Source organism: Apodemus sylvaticus, chromosome 10, assembly GCF_947179515.1.
Source record: "Apodemus sylvaticus chromosome 10, mApoSyl1.1, whole genome shotgun sequence".
Taxonomy (NCBI): domain Eukaryota; kingdom Metazoa; phylum Chordata; class Mammalia; order Rodentia; family Muridae; genus Apodemus; species Apodemus sylvaticus.
In genome coordinates this window covers 75,198,070-75,204,561 of record NC_067481.1, presented here as the reverse complement: position 1 = coordinate 75,204,561, position 6,492 = coordinate 75,198,070, and the positions used below count along the sequence as shown (strand labels likewise).

At 41.6% G+C, this 6,492-nt stretch overlaps 1 pseudogene; it reads left to right on the top strand.

Moving 5' to 3' along the window:
* The first annotated feature begins 3,290 nt into the window (after window positions 1–3,290).
* LOC127694961 (serine/arginine-rich splicing factor 10-like) lies at window positions 3,291–3,836 on the top strand (annotated as a pseudogene).
* Window positions 3,837–6,492: the final 2,656 nt, after the last annotated feature.

Below are 6,492 nucleotides of genomic sequence, written 5' to 3'. Positions count from 1 at the left end.
AAAATATACTGTAGAGCTATAATGGACAAATCCGTGTGGCACTGGCATAAAAGCAGAACCTGTACCAATGAAACAAAGTAGATATCCAAGAAGTAAGTCCACACGTCCACGTACGATTGATTGATGGTACCACATGCATGCTGGGAACACTAGCTATCCACATGCAGAAAAATGAAAATAGACCCTATCTCTCACTAGTTACCAAAAAAAGAATTAAGAAAAAAAATCAAATCAAATAAATCATTGAAGACTTACATAGGCCACCCTAAAGAAAAGAGCTACTGGTATAAAACAGGAAAAACATTTCAGGTCATAGGAATCGACATGACCCCCAAAAGCACAACAAACAAATCCAAAAGGAGACAAATGGGATTATGTCAAATAAACAACCAACAGGGTAAAAAGACTATCTGTGAAATCAGATAAAATCATTGAAATTATACATCGGATTAAAAGCTAATACACAGAGGATACAATAAGCTCCAAAAACTTGATAGCAAACAGAAACAAATAACCAAATTAAAATTTAAAAATAGACCTGATTAGAAATTTCTGGGAAAAAAAAAAACAAGAAATACAAAGGACCTACAGATATATGAAATATGGTCAACATCACTAACTGTCAGGGACTGAAACACCAAATCCACCACGAGTTCTTATATCACTCTAGTAAGAATGTCTGATTATGGGAAAGACCCGGGATTATAGGATGAGAAGAGAAACCTCTGGCAGCTTTAACAGTCAACTTGACACATCCTGGAACCACGTAGGAAGAGAGTCTCCATCAGGCATGGTCTGGACCAGAAAGCATGCCTGTAAGGAAGTTTTTCCTTGTTTTGGTTAATTGAAGTAAGAAGACAGAGCGCTGTGGCCAGAATCATTCCCCAGGTCTGGGTTCTGGGCTGTCTAAGAGCAGAAAAGGCAGGCTGAGCCGCAAGCACATGCGCAGTCTGTTCTGTCCCCTCCTAACCGCAGCTGTCACGTGACCCAACTGCCTCAGGCTCCTGCCTCACCACCTCCCCACCCCCCACCCCCGCCCCGTTGACGAACTGTAACCTGGAACTGTGAGCAAAACCAAACCCTTTCTCTCCTCAGATGTCTTTTCTCAGGATGTTTTAACATGTCCAAGAAATGAAACTACACCAGAAATCTTTGTGCGCTATTGGTGGAGAATTAACATTAGTATCCTATTATAGTGATGAATATTTCACGATTGATATTTAAGCTACTATAAGATTAAGACAATCCAACAAAGACAGCATCATTGTGACTTTCAAGAGACAAAAGTTTGACTCCTCTCACCAGATAAGGTAAAAAAAAAAAAAAAAGTTAGTATGGGTGAGTTTAAAAAGAATTATGTGACTTGAGTCAGTACACACAGTATCCTCACGGTTCATTTCAAAGTGGAAAAGACGGCTGTTGTAGAAACATATATTGATAAATGTATGATTTTTATATAATGTTTTGCGAATTGATTTTTACTTTATTCACAGATCAGACCTGGAGGTTTTAAGACGCCATTAAATAGGGTATAACTTGAAGTTCTTGGACTTAAAAAAGCAAAAAGCAGTGCTTGTTGGGACTAGTGCCCCCTTGTGGTAAGAGACGGAGTGTTGCTAGCGAGATGAGAGCCTAAACTGCATTCTGAGCTGTAAATGCTCCTAGAGAGGCTAAGCAAACTGTAAATAAGCAGACTCTGTCCTGTTTCAGCCTATTAATCACATGGTGCTATTTTACAGATTCTTTGCCTTGACTTATATTTGCCAAGTCAGTTCTGTGTCCTCGACGCTCTGTCTGTGCCCTGAATACAAGGACCGAGCTCAGTCCTGGGGCCTGACTGTGGGATTTAGCTCACCTCTGCAGATAACTTTTATATTCAGTCCCAGGGAACTGTGGGAAGCCCACAGCAACCCTGCTTATTAGAGCTGAGATAACAAGTAACTTCAAGTTTCTCTCACGTTCCCTGGGAAAGATATGTCCCAAAGTGACCAATTAGTGTAGTGAAGTAGGTGTGTCTGGGGAGAAGAAGAGATGGGTACCAGAGGAAGTGGCTGAACTTCCTCTGAACTTTGAGGACATCTGGGTGAAAAGCTCTTCTGATGATACCTTCCTGGTGTCTGACTGTTCTCTAACATGTTATTAATTCAAGTGAAGAAAGAATAGGACACTCCACACTGCTAGGAAACCAGGAAGGGCAGAATCCAAAATCACAGACAGCAGGCTTCCAGGGGACACTAGCCGACAGAGGGGTCTGCAGGCTTGTTTTTATAATGAATAATGATATGGTAATGATTCCTGACTGATTCAACACATTATAATTAGGAAATATACAATGAAGGTCCTTGGCCTGTCTATCAGTGCCCTCTCATCCATTCCCCAGTAAACAACAATGTAACACCAAAGAACCTGGTGTTAAAATTCAGTTTTATCTCAGACTCCTGGAAAGGTTTTAATGTAAGAATTACTTTTAAAATGAAAGCTACAGCTCTGTGTGGTTTCCCCCTAATATTCCATGTGCAATTCAACCTTAAAAGCATCCTGTTTGGCTGCTTTCCCCCTCTAATTTAAGCTACATTGTGATGTCGATACTCTGTTCATAACAGCTATCCTTCTGAAGGTTTGCAAATTCAACCAAATTTCTTAATATTTTATTAGTTCCTTTAAATTTTTGGATGCTGTGTTTTGATCCTCAATCTCCTCTCAAACCTAAGCCCAACTTGTGTCCTCAAAAAATTTTAAATCCATTAAGACCTATTAGTGTTGCCTAAATATTCTTAGGCTGTGGTCATCCAGTGCATTAGACCTACAAGGGGTGTGATGTATGAACATGTGTGTGGGTAAGTACACACTACATACACACATACACACACACACAGAGCCCCTTCCACCCCTGTGAGCTCCTTCACCTTACAAATCCATTTTCTGTAATCCTCTTTTATAATTACAGCAATATTGGTGTTTGACTTTTTATTATTTACAGTTATTTGAAAGGTGACACACATGTACAAAATGGCACATAGGTGGGGGTCAGAGGTGACTTACAAGAATCAACTCTCCCCTTCCACCACGTGATCCCGGGGATCCAATCCATATTGTCAGGCTTGGCAACAAGCGCTTTAACCCAAACGAACTAACGAGTCAGCCAACATTCATGTATGTCTTTTTGTTTGGTTTTGTGACCCACTGACTCTGTGTGACCAGGCATAGAATTATCCAGCGAGGCCGCCGCGGGAGCTGCGGACGGTTTGCCGAGCCGGTAAGCGCCGCTGGCCCGGAGTCTCACCACCTTCATGTCCCAATACCTGCACCCCTCCAACGCGTCTCTGTTCATCAGAAACGTTGTGGACGACACCAGGTCTGAAGGTTTACGCCGGGAATTTGGTCGTTATGGTCCAATAGTAGATGTTTATGTTCCACTTGATTTCTACACTCGATGTCCAAGAGGATTTGCATATGTTCAATTTGAGGATGTGGGTAATGTTGAAGATGCTTTACATAATTTGGACAGAAAACGGATTTGTGAGCATCAAATTGAAATACAGTTCTCCCAGGGGCATCAGAAGACACCAAATGAAAGCCAAGGAAGGGAGGAATGCACACACACAGCTCTTCACGATGACGATTATGACCGATAGAGACGTTCTCGAAGCCGAAGTTATGAAAGGAGGAGATCGAGGAGTCGCTCCTTTGATTATAACTATAGGAGATCTTACAGTCCTAGAAACAGACGGACTGGAAGACCACGGCATAGCCGAAGCCATTCTGACAATGACAGGCCAAACTTCAGCTGGAATACCGAGTACAGTTCAGCTTACTACACTTCAAGAAAGATCTGAAAGCAGAAAAAAGAACCAAATAAGGGCAGTTCAAGCGACCAAAGGGTGGGTCGAAGGTGCTGCAGTATTAATAATACCATACAAATATTTTAACACTGGTCTGAAAAGATTTATCAGATAAAAGAATTATTGAAAACTACACGGAATAATTGAAGTCCCTTCATGTTTGAACGTAAGCATTTTAGGACAAATAAAAGGAAATTCAACTTTGTACTTGTGGAAACTCATCCCTAAATATGAACTGGTTTATATTGGCTTATGGGTGGCCAATCCATGATAAGTTACTGGAAACTAGGATGTCTGACTATCAAGGAAGACAGCCATAGTCTCTAACAGTGCTTCTCCTGGTCTGTCTCAAATTAGATTAAAGGTCTGGTCCAATATAAGGTTTTTCCTAGTTATCTCTTACAAGTCATTTCCACTTAACGCCATTGTTGGCAAGTCTTGACTTCGTTTATTCCAGTGTCAGTATTTTCTGCTTAACTTTATTTTGTTGGCATCTAAAGTTTATTTACTTGTATACTACATACAGTTTACATCTAACCACTCCTTCCCAGGCTAATTCCACTTATACTTGATACCCACCTATGAGGGCCCATCTCTTCCAACCTCCTGTGTAGACGGTATGTTCAACAGATATTTATTGACTCCTTACTGTAGGCAAAACATACTGGATAATTGGAGAAGAGAACAGATTCCTCATTTAGTAAAACTGAGCACAATCTAGTGAATCATTACAGTATGACCTTGTTATCTTGAGGTATATTATGGTAATATTTTATACCATTCTTATCCTAGTGTAATTATAAAACCCAATATACTATCAAAGAAAAGTTATTTTATGGCTGTCTGCCATTTAAAAGTATCAAGTATTTGTTGTACCCCATTACTACAAATAATGAAGAAAATCTGTGATAAGCTGATCTGTTGTGCAGTGGCTAATATACTAGAGTAAGAGTAAGTTAACTCTGGCTCTGTCAAGCGAATAGGTAACCCCAAAATAACAAGTATTTAGCTTTACATTAAAGCAGACCCTGGGTGCTATAATTAAATTATTTGGAGGCAGACAGCTATTATCCCAATGGACTTAGTATATTCTGTATTGAAGAAAGCGTTTACTGGATAAGGTTTTTTAGTGATCTACCTGTACATTTTATAGGGGACATATTATGTGTATAGTTCATAAATAACTTTACACTATCACAAATGTTTTTGGATTCCTTAGTTCCTTATCAGGCTAGGAAGCTTGTTTATCCCACCATTAACTCCATCACATTTGGATTTTTGCCATGTATTCAAAACGATGTCAAAATCTGAAATCTGGACCTTTTCTTTTTAAATGGAGTTGGATTACGCATAAATGAAGGGAGCGGTAAAATGAAGGTTGTTTGATGGGGGTTTTTGTTTTATTTAACTTTTTTCAGCCTGCCCAAACTCAAAAAGGCAGCATGCGCCAGGTGAGAATTATAAATTTTGGCTTCATTTTTTTGTTGTTGTTGCTGTTTTTATTTTGAATCAAGTTGGAAATGCTTTTAAAGTTTTATTTTTAAGGACACAATAAAAATTAATAAAAACTGAAAAAAAATTACCCACCGAGGCCTGGTGGCATCAGTGTTGGCTACACACAGCTGTTGTTTCCAAGGGGGTTAATAGATTTCATTAAAAACCTCAGTGTCATTGTCCTCCCACCACAATGGGCAAAGAGGCACCTTGTTGATAGTGGTGTTATTTACCTAGTTATTTATTTATTACTCAGTTTACACCGCCTCCCTCCCTTTCACCCTGTCCCCATCCCCTTCTCCTCTGAGAGAGTGGGGACTCCTCTGGGTATCCTTTCCACCCTGGCTCTTCAAGTCTCTGAGAGGCTAGGCACTTCCTCTCCCAGTGAGGCCGGACAAGGCAGCCCAGCTAGGAGAGCGTATCCCACAGACAGGCCACAGCTTTTGGGACAGCCCCTGTTCTAGTTGTTCAGGACTCACATGAAGGCCAAGCTGCACATCCACTACCTATGAGCAGGGAGGCCTAGGTCCAGCCTGTGTATGTTCTTTGGTTGTTGGTGGTGTTCTTACATCGGTCAGAGGCAGAGCAGATAGCAGTCCTTTGTTCATCCTAGCCTGATGCCTGGTCTGGTGGCCAAAACAGTTTTATGAGTAGGACACATACAAATCAAATCAAGTTAAATCCAATCCAGGCAGCGTAATGTGGGAGGAGAAAGACCCACAGAGAACTATGTTCTGCCAAGTGGTGCAGGCACAGACCTGCCCTCCACCCCACATGTAGGTAGCCCACAGACACAGACCCCTGCCTACCATCACACAGTGCAGCATGAGAGGAAGAAGACAGGCAGACCTGGGGGACCACCATGCCACACACAAACTTAGCCTTTTGCACAGAACCATAGACACCTACTTACTGGAGGATGTCACTGAAGGGCTTACCAGATGAAGGGCTTACCAGATGAACAGCCAGTCTGAAGGAGGGGACACCACAATGTGTGAGTATAGGGTGGTCAGAAAAAGAAGTGGAGCAGCTTGAGCACTATGAAGAGAGATGAATCTGGAGACTCGGGGTGGAGAGGAGGAGCCTGTTGTGAGTGGCCAGCCTTGCTACCTGGGGCCATGGTGAAGTCCCAGCCAGAGCTGCCACTGACGGCCAT